Genomic DNA, 13,633 nt, shown 5'->3' with positions numbered 1-13,633 from the left:
TGCCCCATAAAGAATGGATGGGGAGGGGAAGGTGGGATGCTTACTCCTGGTGATTACTGGAATGTGCTCACCTGGGCAGGTGCTCCAGCCCAGCACTTTTCTAAGTGATGACTGTCTCAGTGTGATTGAATGGCTTAATTATACAATCTGGTGGTTGGCTGTCAGACCAGACAGTCTTGACTGAAGGGTGGTTATGGCTGCCACTGAGGTAAGGAAGAGCAAGGCGATTCCAAAGTTTTCTGAGGGGGCTTCCAGGGGCTTATTTTTTCCCCCCTTAAAATGTAGTCTAGCTGCTGGCCTTCCATAGGTCCACCCACAGAAGCCTGGCTTCATGAAAGTTCTTCTCTGGCTACAATTTATTTTGTTCTAGTGGGTGGCATGAAGGACCCCTGAATTTTCTCCACAGCATCACCCTTCTTATATAGTGCATGTAAGGTCCACCCCACCAACTAGATGCACAAAATCTATAAATAACGAGCCAATAAATGCACAATGATGATAGCATTAGAAAGCACTGTACAGAGCAGCCTGGGTGGCTCAGCGGTTTAGCGCCGCCTTCAGCTCAGGGCGTGACCCTGGAGACCTGGGATCGAGTCTCACATCGGCTCCCTGCATGGATCCTGCTTCCCCCTCTGCCTGTGTCTCTGCCTCTCTCTCTCTGTAGCTCATGAATAAATAAATGAAATCTTTTAAAAAAAAAAAGAAAAGAAAGAAAGCACTGTACAGTTTTCAGGGCTCCACCCCCCATGACCTTGCTTGATCCTTGGGACAACCTGTGAGATATGGCTTAATAAGCATCACTTTATATTTGAGAAAACCAGCATCAAAGATTAAGCAACAGGACCCAATCACACAGAAAATGTCGTATTGAATAATACCAAGGCAACCAAGTATGAAATGTGAAGTAAATGATATATCTAATACAGAATAAATAAATGTTCCCCACTTAATGATGAAGTTTAGTGAAATTTATATTCTAGGTCAGGCTGAGGCTATTTTAGGCAAATGGCTTACTATTTATGCACCTCTGTGTACTTTTCCATCTGTGACTGGTTTGACAGCTATTTGCTCATTCACTCATTCATTCATTTATTCATTCAACAAGTATTTATTGATTGGCTGCTGGGGATACCCCAGAGGATGGCAAAGAAGACACACTACCCACCAGAGCTTTGAAGGGGAGGCAGAAAAGGGAGGGATACCAGAGCAGCTGCAGATGCACCAGTGTGACTGTGAGAGTCTTGAAGACCGCCCACAGGCTGTTCAGGAGGGTAGGAACGAGAAGGGGCCTCTGGGAGTAGTGAGAATCCTCTTCTGCTGCTGGTGCAGGAAATGTGAGACTGAGTCCCAGTTTATAAAACTCTATTTTGCAATCCAGTTTCTTGTATTGCATTGTTCTAGGCTCAGCACAAGGCATTCTAAGTTATGAGTTTGCATGTTCTTAGGGTTTGAAATTCAAGTGAGGAAAATTGTATTCATTATTTATTGTCATCTCTGGGTAACTGGGAAGGCTGGGCTCGGGAGTCAGTCCTGAGTCTGAATTCTGGTTTTGCCACCTAACTAACATCTGTGGATTGTTCACAGCTACTTACTTCTCTGTAAGACTAAATTTTCTCATCTGTAAGTAGGTGATAATAAATGCAGCTACCTTATAGGGCAGTTGCAAATATTGAGTGGTATAATGCAGGTAAAGTGCCTAAGACGTAGTAAGCAATTGATACATTTCAGCTAGTAATTATTAATAACACTGCACAACCCCTCCCCAAAAAGGTCATCTTTAGAAGCTTTTATTTTTATTTTTTATTTTTTTGGAGCTTTGAGGTAGAAATAAGCTATGTGAAATTTTCAAGAAATATTTTTTCTTTTTATTACCATCCAGGTATGATCAAAGACAATTATAACTCTTCAATTTTGTGATATAGTTAGTTATCTTATCATTGCTTGCTATAATACATGGGGCTGATGTACATATTTTTAAATCTATTTCAAAGATCTTAGTGGCTTTTATGTAAATTGTAATAAATATTTCCAGGGTTAGAATTATTGAAGTTACCAAATTAAACATTTTGTGTTTTTGGGGTGCCTGGTTGGCTGAATTGGAAAAGCATGAGACTCTTGATCTCGGGGTCATGGATCTGAGCCCCATGTTGTGTATAGAGATTACTAAAAATAAAATTTTAAAAAGTAAACATTTTGTATTTCTAGTATTTTGGGAAGAATGGAAAGGCAGGGGGAAAAAATCTAATGACTTGAGTGACAAAGATGTTTTAGGAATGCACAGCTACCTTTACTGTGTGTGGACATAAAATGTGGTGGGTCTCACTGAGTTTTCTGGGGCTTAAAAGGCCGTTTACCAATTATGATTTCACACCTCGGAGAGGACAGATGCTCATCTGAAATGTTGAACTCAGAGAACTCAACTGACAGTTGTGGCTCTTTAGGTTGCCTTAATCATAGTCTTTAAAAAAGAAATCACATGATCATCATGTATGGATATCATTGACTAACTCTCTTGATTCAGAAACCCTGAAAAGGGGTTCCTGGGTGGCTCAGTCCAGAAAGCATGTGACTCTTGATAGTCCAGAAAGCATGTGACTCTTGATCTCAGGGTTGTGAGTTCAAGCCCCACATTAGGCATAGAGATTACTTAAGTAATTAATTATTTAAAAAGAAAAAAACAAAACAAAAACTTCTTTACAGAAACAGCAGAACAGATCCTTACAGAAACCACATGGTCTGCTAATGTTGTTTTAGGACTAAGTAAGTGAAGCTATTTGGAAGTCAATATTTAAACATTTTTATGAAGTGAGCCATATGTCAAATAAAATGGAACAAAAGGAGTAAAATCGTAAAGAAGAAAATACAGAATATCTGTTTATGGTGTTACTTCATATGTCTATTTCCCTCTAGGCAAAGTTTTTTTTATTATTGTTGATGTGATTCCCTTTATTCTGTTGTCAGTACCACCAGAGCAGGTAAGTAATAAATGATTCTGATTGTTATTTTATATCCATATTGTATGTCTTCCTCTGTAAATGCCTATTCATTTCATAGATATTAAAGTAATAGAATAAGATCAGTGAAAGTCTGAAAAAAAGACAAAGGAAAGAACAAACAAACCAAAAAACACATCCTCTCAATCCCCTAACACAAGGACTGGTATTTCTGTGTTGATTCTTCACTTTTGTGTAGATGTGTACTCACGATGATTTCCTGCACAGGCTCTGCGGTCGGGGGTGGTGGAGTTTGCATCCCGCCTCCTCCTCCTAACAGTTGTCTGACCTATGCAAAATTGCTTCAGTCTCTGAGTCTGTTTCCCTACCTGCATAATAGAAGCGATAATAATAGTACCTATCTCTTGTGGTTAGTGTGAGTATTAACTGGAACAGTAAATGGAAAGAAAGCTCTTGCATAGGGTTTGACATAGTGACTGCTCAATAAATAGTAGTTATTCATGTTATTATTTTCTCCTGTGGTCCTTACCCTAAGTCTATGAAGTTACAGAGTCATTATTGCTTGTATCTGTCACAAGAGAACTGAGGATCTGAGAGGGTAAATGACATTCACAGTTCTGGTCCAGTGGGTTTTTTTTTTGTTTTTTTTTTTTGAGATTTTATTTAGGGGTGCCTGGGTGATTCCGTGGGTTAAGCATCTGCCTTTGGCTCAGGTTGTGATCTCTGGGTCCTGGGATCAAGCCCCACATCAAGTTGTCTGCTTAGCGGGGAGTCTGCTTCTCCCTCTGCCTCCCCAACCCCCGCCCATGCTCTCTCTCTCTCAAATAAATAAATAAAATCTTTTGCTTTTTTATTTGAGAGAGAGTGCAAGCCTAGAGGTGCTTTTTAAGACAAATGAGAAATGATACATGTTTCTGCTTCTCAAGAGATTCATTTTAAGGGACAAAAGGAATTGCCTTCTGATGTGTTGCAACAGGAAGTACAGTGTCACTGTATGTATGACTTGACTGTCTTGCCAAAAAGGTTTAACTGGAATGAATCACACCTCAAATTTACAGGACAAATGAAGGATAGAGGGGTCATATTAAATGATACCATGAAGAAAAACAGTCAAGCAAATCCATAATGTGGAACATTCTACAATACAAACTGGTATGTCTTTTCAATGACTCAATGAAAATGCCACAAGGAAAAAAAAGGGGGGGAAAGTAGGGGATTGTTGAGGGATTGTTTTCGATTAAATGAGATAAAATGGGGGTGTCTGGGTGGCTCAGTAGGTTAAGTGACTGACTCTTGGTTTCAGCTCAGGTCATGATCTCAGAGTTGTGGCATGGAGCACGGTGTTGGGCTCCATGCTCAGCAAGGAGTCCGCTTGTCCCTCTCTTCCTCAGCTCCTCTCCCTTCTCTCTCTCTCTCAAAGATACAAACAAATAAAATCTTTTAAAAAAGAAAAAGAGGGATCCCTGGGTGGCGCAGCGGTTTGGCGCCTGCCTTTGGCCCAGGGCGCGATCCTGGAGACCCGGGATCGAATCCCACGTCGGGCTCCCGGTGCATGGAGCCTGCTTCTCCCTCTGCCTCTCTCTCTCTCTCTCTCTCTCTCTCTCTCTCTCTGTGTGACTATCATAAATAAATAAAGAAAAAAATATTTAAAAAATAAATAAATAAATAAAAAAGAAAAAGAGACAAAACAAGCAAAATGTGAATAGTCTTTAATAGACTACTGATTTGAACCTAAAAGGAAATTAGAAAATTGAATATGTATGGAATATTTAGACAATACCAGGGAGCCATTACTAGTTTTGTCAGGTGTGATAATGGTATGTGGCTATTTTTTGGACAAGCATATTGAAGAATTTAGGGATAAATTGTCTTTTTTTTTTTCTTTTAAGATTTATTGATTTATTTGAAAGAGATGGAAAGAGAGTGCATACAAGCCCAGTGCTCATGGTGGGAAGGGGAAGAGGGAGAGAGAGAGAATCTTAAACAGACTCCCCCCTGAGCACAGCTTCATCCCATGACTCTAAGATCACAACCCTACCAGAAACCAAGAGGTGATACTGATTGTACCACCCAGGCGCCCCCCCCTTCCCACCCAGCCCAGCCCCAGGTAAATTGTCTTGACATCTGTCATTGTAAATGATTTAGCAAAAAAAAAAAAAAAAAAAGGAAGAAGAAGAAGATAAAGTAAATATAACAAATATTATCAATTCTTTTTAAGATTTTTATTTCTTCATGGGAAACACAGAGAAAGAGGCAGAGACATAGGCAGAGAGAAAAGCAGGGAGCTCCATCCCAGGAACCCGGGATCACGACCTGAGCCAAAGGCAGATACTCAACCATTGAGCCACCCAGGTACCCAATATTACCAATTCTTAAATGTGAGTGGTAGGGTGGGTATATGAAGATCCACGTACTATTCTATTTTTATGAATGTTTAAAATTTTTCATAATAAAAAGTAAACAAATAAATAAAAAGGGACTTTTTAGAAAGCAGAAGCTGCCTATTAAATTTGTTCCGGGGGAGGGGGGTCTTGCTGGCTCAGTCAGTAGAGCATATGACTCCTGACCTTGTGGTTGTGAGTTTGAGCCCCATATCAGGGATGGAGTTTATTAAATAAGTAAGTAAATAAATAAAGTTGTTTCAGAGATAGCACAGTACCACGTCCAAATGTCCCCTCAGTGATGGTAACACACAGCACAGCTTTGCCTTCACATCTTACACAAGTAGGAATTTCATGTATATTTCATAAGGAGAGGACACCAAAACCCTATACTAAACCCTATGCTCCAAAGGAAAACCTTGCTAGCCATTCCTATAGGGGGCCAAACCTAAATTATCTAGTTTGGACACTAGATAGCATTTAGATATGCAATAAATAAACAACGGGATGATTCCAATAATAGTATGTATTTATAACAAACATATTGGAGCTTTATGCAATTTTTTTTTTTTTTTTAAAGAAGAGGATGGTTGATTTTGGTAAAGATCAATCCATATACAGGGACAGAGCTAAGAAAAACGTGGAGAAGTGGAATTCTCTATTCCAGGCTCTGCTGTAAGTCACTCATGTACAAGTGAGCAAGTTTGAGGAGAGTAAATGTATTCACCTCCAAGTTCATAAAATCTTTATTTTATTTTCAAGCCAAGCTGAAGGAAAATCACAAGTTTTCATTTTATTCTCTAGCAGTTTCCAAAAATAACATCTTAAATATATACCTCTTAGACCAACCCACTACCCCAAGGATTTATTTTAAACTAAGACACAACTGGAACTAAATAAACTCCAGATATTGGAATGTAAAACTCCTAATCTCCCCACTTATATCGCTCAAGGACACAGTGGTGTCCACGGAGTGATCCGGGGCTGTGGATAAGTGGCTTTCTTAGTATTTGAGGGTTTCTGAATATAAGTCTTTATGTAATTACATGAAAAGATCTTTTTTCATAGAAAAGTTATGGCTCTTGATACCTGAATATATAATAAAAATTTAAAACTCTAAAAAAAGGACAGATACTCTCCAAAACTGTCCAGTTCTATTCTTTCCCCTAGAATAGACCTGAGAACCTGAGCAGATGTTGCAGAATATAACTTTTTCAAACAAAAAGTGATGATGATAGTTTTATTGTTTCTGGAAATCCAATGTACAAATCTTATAGGAGAAAACAATCATGTCAAGGAGCCTAAACATTTTCCACACTTACCCATATTGTGATTGACAGATTTCCCGGAGAGTTTCTTCATGTTTTAAACTTCTTTGGAAATCTCAACTTGTCCACAGCCAGTTTTCTTTTGGATCTCTTGATTTAACACTTTTAAGAGGTTGGGCTAACTGTCCATCTAAAGAGAAAGGGAATTCCAGGTAATAGATGCAAATCCTCTGAAACAGTCCTTCACCTGACAGTTCTCCAAACAGGTTAAGCAGAAGTGTCACATACTTGGGCCGTTCTGACTCACTTATTTAGAGAGGAACATTTCTGGGCAAAATCCAGAATTCTGACTTACTTGTTTATTCATGCTTTTTCAGAGGCTCTTGCCCTAGTACCAGTCAATCAACAGGTGGTTACTCAGCTCTATGACCTTGGCATCAGGCTGGAGCTGAAGCAGGGCAGGGGTCCTCTCTTCCCTTTGCCTATAATTTCTCAGCTGACAGGAAACACTACAAAATAGTAGGTAAGTAAGGTTTAGCTGCATGCACTCTTCTAATTTGTTAACTCTGGACAGCCAAAGAAAGTCTGAGATCACTGAATTGAACTTTGAAAAATAGGGCAGCCGGGGTGGCTCAGTGGTTTAGCATCGCCTTCCGCTGGGGTCGTGATCCTGGCGACCCGGGATCCAGTCCCACATGGGGCTCCCTGCTTGGAGCCTGCTTCTCCATCTGCCTGTGTCTCTGCCTCTCTCTCTGTGTCTCTCATGAATAAATAAATAAAATCTTAAAAAAAAAAAAAAAAAAAGAAAGAAAGAAAGAAACAGGTCTGTTCTCTTAACTGCCCTGAACTATGCTCCTGCCTTAGATGGAGAAGTGGGGAAGAATGAGGTGTGGGAGTATGGTGCAAGAATATTCCTCAACTTCAGCCCCTCACAACCTGTGGGAACCCAATGCCGATGGGTGTAACCTCAGCCACAAAGCCACAGTGGTCGCTTTTTTCCTGTTTTTCTTGGTCACTGATATCTGAGAAGACTTCTCAAGGTGAGTAAAGTCAGGGATGCAGAAGGGGACATAGGAATCTCTACTTCTATTCTTATAATCATATTGGGCAAATATCTGTCACCATTGCACTGTGAGATTTGGGATTGCTTCAATCCAGTGAGTAGAGGAAGCAAGAGAGGTGTGTGAGTGTGAGTGTGTGTGTGTGTGTGTGTGTTTGAGTAGTGAATCTGAGTCCAGCCTCATGTACACTGTGGAATGGATATCACAGACTCTGACAGCCTAGATCCACAGAAAGCAGTGCTGTGTAGATAAAACGTAGTATGTTTGCCTCCACAGAGGCGTTACCTCTGGCTTCTGTGGCCACTCTCTGCTGCTCCATGTTTGTAGATTCTCTAAGTCTCCATAGTCCACTTGGATTCCTCCAAGGGCTGCTGCTAACTAGTTGCCTGATCTCTGAAAACTCATTTTGCCTCTTTGGATGTCAGCTTCCTTGTCTGTCAACAGAACAGGGTTCACCTCATGATCTCTAGAGCTCTTCCAATTTGGAATTCTGTAACTCTGATGTCAACGCTGGATTCCTTTCCAGTCTAGGGGGCTGGGGTCACTTCATGCCTTGCCCTGGGGTCATCTGTGCCACAGACTCCACAATCCCTTGTCCACCGCTGGGCGGTGTAACCATACATTTGTGAATGATGGAACATCGCAGGAGATGGGAAGAAGGAAAACACTACTATCGAAGACAAGGATGGTTTTCATTCCCTACCTTAATTTTGTATTGCTTGCCTACTAAGTGCCAAGCAGTGTTCCAAATAGTCTTTTTTTTTTTTTAAGGTTTTATTTTTTTATCCATGAGAGACACAGAGGCAGAGACATAGGCAGAGGGAGAAGCAGGCTCCCTGCAGGGGCCCGATTCGGGACTTGATCCCAGAACCCCAGGATCACGACCTGAGCCAAAGGCAGACACTCAGCCACAGAGCCACCCAGGTGCCCCTGTTCCAAATAGTTCTAAGCAGACATAGTCTCTGTTGTCACAGCAGTGAAATTCCCAGAGCTTTGGCATTAAACAGCGATTAATTAAAATAAGCGCAGAGAATTAGGAATTAGGAACTGCTTCCCTACTCGTGTAGTCTTCAATGGACTCCTCCTGGTTTCTTTGACTCCTTTCTCTCCTTTCTGCCTTTTCTATGAAACTAATCTTCTTAAAATACCTGCGAAGCTAAAATGCCTCTAATGTCTTTCCCTGGTACCTTTTATCCTATAATGAAATCCAGGCTTCTTAGGTCTCCTTGAAGTCCCTCTGCAAACTCAGGGTACCCACTTTTCACCCTTCTGTCCATCCACTCACTTTTCCATGTCCTACAACCAAATTAGCCTATTTGTGGGCTCCCTGGTCACTTGGGTTTTCTGCCTCCACATACCTTTTTGTTCTTTTAAAGATTTAGCCATTCGATTTAAAATGTACTAAAGAGGGGCACCTGGATGGCTCAATGGTTGTGTGACTGCCTTCGGCTCAGGGCCTCACGAGGTGATCAAGTTCCCCGCGGGGAGCCTGCTTCTCCGTCTGCCTATGTCTCTGCCTCTCTCTGTGTGACTTTCACGAATAAATAAATAAAATATTTTTAAAAAATGTACTAAAGGAATGCACACTTATTTTAAGAATCGAAACAATACAGAGATATGAAATGTGTTTGTAATCTCTTCTTCATTCCCCTCCATTTCATTCCCTCTGATGGAAGCACATTTTTGTTTCTCCAAATTTAAAGCAAAGTCCTATGAATCATGCAGAGAACATCCATACCTTTTACCCAGATTCACTAATTTGTAACATTTTGACACATTGGTTTTGTTCCTTTCTTCCCTCTCTCTCTTTCTGCACCCACCCCCAACATACATTGTTAATTTTTTTCTTTGTTATTTAAATAGTTTACAGACATCATGCCTCTTCACTGGTTAAGGTTCCAGCGTGTATTTCCTAAAAACTAGAATATCCAAGTATAGTTAACAACTTCAGGAAATTTACCATCCATACAACACTTATATCTAAACTCCATACTCTAATTTTTTCAATTGACCCAATTCTTTTTTTCTTTTTTTAAATCAATTCTGTCTTTTACAAAAAATGTTCCCGCATGCTGTATAGGCTCTGATCCAGGATCATATATTACATATAGCTATCATGCTTCTTTAATTTCCTTTAATCTGGAAGCTTGTTTTTCTTTGTCCTTCATGCCAGTGACATTTCTGAAGAATAAAGTCCAGTTTCATTATTTCAGTTTTTAATAAAGTATTTTCTACTTTATATATTAATATCTGTATTTCTTGACTTTTTAAAAAATATTTTATTTATTCACGAGAGACAGAGAGAGGGGGGGGGGGGGCCAGAGACACAGGCAGAGGGAGAAGCAGGCTCCATGCTGGGAGCCCGATGTGGGACTCGATTCCAGGACTCCAGGATCACACCCTGGGCCGAAGGCAGGCGCCAAACTGCTGAGCCACCCAGGGATCCCTATATCTGTATTTTAATAATAAAATACTCTGAGTCTGTCTGATGATTTTTCCCTGTCTTTTTAAATGTCATTTCCATCTCTGGGAATGCCTGTCTTCCCCAGTCCTACTTGTCCTCCTAGGCTTAGCTATAATCCCTTTTCCCCTGGCCCTTGCTGGAGGCCAGAGAGAACCTCTTAGACTTCTTTATACCTGCTGAAACACCCAGTACTGTGCTTTGCACACACAGGGCAATTTATAAATGTTTGTTGATTAATTGATTTGTGGCTGAGACAGGAGTACTGTCTACTATAAAGACAGACGTCGTCATGTATGCTTAGCAAGTCAAGATTGGAATCTTTGCTGCTGATTGCTTCTGGGGTTTTGCAATTAATGAGGTAAATTTTGGATTCAAAACGGAATCCTTGACTATAGATTTGCCACACCATGGAACTGTGGGGTAAGTGATGTTTAAAAAAGTTTCACAATAGGTCATTAAGAACGTGAAATAAAAGTAATTTTCCTTACTATTTCATTCTCCCAAATCTTAGAAAACTGCAAAAGTGTTAAGAAAAGGTTTCAGAGATTAATGAAATAAAACTGCTTGAATTGCAATCCAGTATACTTCAATATAGTCCTTATGTTATCAACGTAAAGAAGGTTGAAGGTGGCTAGTTTGTTTAGGGAATGCGCTCTATAAAGGAGATGCTAAATTATAAATTGGGAAAACCGCTTCTCTACTAAGCACTATCCATTTGTCAACATCAAACAAACCTTTTTGCCCTAGCCTAAGAAAGCACTAGACTTTACCGGAGTCTTGGTAAATTTTGAAAATCACATGGTTGTTCAATGCCTCCATGTGGTAGAAAAAAATAATTTAGCTCTGTCCTAGCTTCTTGTGATAGCAACATTCAAGACCAGTAAGGTCTAACAATACTTAGGGTCCTTCAAAGGGACTAGTGTTTTTATTTTTTTATTTTTTATTTATTTTTGTTTAAAGGCCTACAGAAAAATGACCTGAATTGAAGATAAAAGCCCTAGATCTCATTAGGCTTCATGGAATTGACCCTTCATTTTGAACCTTCCTTATCTTTCTGTATAAGGAATGCATTTTTCAGGCAAAGGAGTATCATAAAATAAATCGAGTTGTACTGAAATCTGCAGCGAGTCTATATTTTCAGAAAGGCTTTATAAGAATTCTTTTTAAATTCCAAACATAAGATTTTTTTTCTTTTGACAGAAAAAGGAAATCTTTTCTATCTAGCCATAAGGCAAGTTTAAAAACCCATATTAACATGTGTTAATTTGCTTGACAGTTCTTTAGATGTGAAATTGGCCAAAGAATGGTCGCCTTTATGAAACACTTTAAGTTCAGTGTAAGCAATGAGCCAAAAATAGGAGGGCTCAGAAGTCAGACTGGGTCTCTTTCTTCTGAATCAACTATCATTTTACCTACTAGAGATCAGTCAGCACCTTGATCTTCAAGTGCTTCTACTTAAAAGTACTTGATACTCTAAAGATGGCTCGAAGACTTGGATTAATCTGAGAATCAGGAATAGGTATTAGTAAAAACTGAAGCCCACTTTCTCAAAGCACAGAGATATCACAGTGTTGCATGACTTGGGCTTCTGTAACTGGATGCATCTTTTAAATGTAAATTGAGCATTCCTTTCAAAGCACCCAATGTATTTGTATGTATTTGCTTGCACAAGCATAGCTGACCACAGAGTGGGGGGAGTGGGGGAGGGGGTAGGAGGGGGGAAATTTTCGAGGCATACCTTTTGGTTTCTTTAAAATAATATAGCATGAAAATGTATTGCCTATTTAAAATATACCCAGAAATATGAAATAGGTAAATGATGACGATTATCCTCAGGATGGGGAGTAGGGAACTTCGGTAGTGGTCGTTTTAAGTAAATGCTCTAAGAGTAGTGATTCCTTTAACTTGCTTCCATTTTTCTACTTTCCCATCTGTCCTGATTGTTAATACATTCTTGAAAATATTATCCGATTTTTTTTAAAGGCTTTTATTTTTGAGTACTCTCTACACCCAATGTGGGGCTTGAACCTATAACCCAGAGATCAAGAGTCGCTTGCACCACCGACTGAGCCAGCCAGGCACCCCCAGAGCTCTTTTATATTTGATACATATTTTTAAATGTAATTGAGGCTCCCTCCTCCCCCACCCTCCATATCATCTGTAGGCAGCATGAGCCATAGCCACAACTGTGCCACCAACTCACTGCATGACCTTGAATAAGACATGCAAACCTTTGCCTTAATTTCTTCATCTGTAACACTAGGAATTTGAATTTAAATATATCTTAGGCCCCTTCTGGCAAATAAAATTCTATGATTCCTTGACGCTCTCTCATAGGAAGTTTTTTATATTTGTCGTCAATTCTAAGTCATAAAATCTCCATGTACTAACAAGATTCCTGAGAATTAATATCAGGGTGGGATTATTAATAATTTACTTTCCATAACAGTTAACAAACCATCTTTATTAGAGATCCACATTTGATTCTTCTGACTCTGCCAATCAGTACAGCACTTGCCCTTTATAGACAAGGAAAGTGAGGCTCATAGAGGTCAGTTTAATTCCTTAGGCCTGGTAGTGTGTGTATAAGTAAAACTGGAAGGTTGTAAATAAACTTTTAGTTTCTTATGACTGAGACAACTGTATATTTAAAATAATCTGATGTAACGATGAGTCTTCTGAGAACAGTGAATTCTTTTCTAAATATTTTGAGGTTTTTATTCTCTCTCAGTGGGTCATTCTCAAACCATAAAGCACTAACCAGTGTTAGAGATAAGGACTAGTACACAAAACAGGGCTACTATCCTTTTAGACTGATGGTTGGGAAAACACTTCTCTTATAGAGGAGGAGCCCTCTGATTACATGATTTATTTCCCCAGGGATGGATCCAACCCAAGCATCAACAATGAAACACAAACTCCTATGTTCAGGGTTTTTTTTTTTTTTCTTTAAATATTATCCTATTTAGTATCCAAATATCCAACATATGCAAACCAAAATTTAAAAATTCACCATCCTAGTCATATCAGCAAATCAAACTTTTTATTTTCCTGTGTTCTCTGCCAGCTCTTGTCTTTATACATATAAATTTTTTTTTTTTTTTTTACCGGTTGTGCTTATAGTGTGTACGTGTATTATAAGGTGTCAGAAACTCACATTTTTGTAAGAGGAAGTCTCAATTTTGATAACTTATTTTCTTCATCCCAACTCAGTTTAATTTCATAGTTGCTTATTGTTTTCTCTTGAATTTATCTCTTTTTCATGAGAAGCACAAAAAATACACAACCTGGTTTAAGAGAGATTTTTTTGGTTGTTGTATTCAAATAACATACAGCAGGGAATGTCATTTAAAAAATATACATATACTCTACCAGGAATCCTGCAACCAAACACTAATGTGTGGCAATCTTTCAAAATTTCTATGCATTTGAGTGACTAAGGGACAGCTCTGTCTGAAGGTGGGAGGTAGGAGGCTGAAATGATGACCTATACAGTTTTTCCCAG

Source organism: Canis lupus, chromosome 23 (assembly GCF_011100685.1).
Source record: "Canis lupus familiaris isolate Mischka breed German Shepherd chromosome 23, alternate assembly UU_Cfam_GSD_1.0, whole genome shotgun sequence".
Lineage (NCBI taxonomy): Eukaryota > Metazoa > Chordata > Mammalia > Carnivora > Canidae > Canis > Canis lupus.
The sequence above is the reverse complement of the archived record's forward strand: the minus strand, read 5'-3'. Positions refer to the sequence as shown.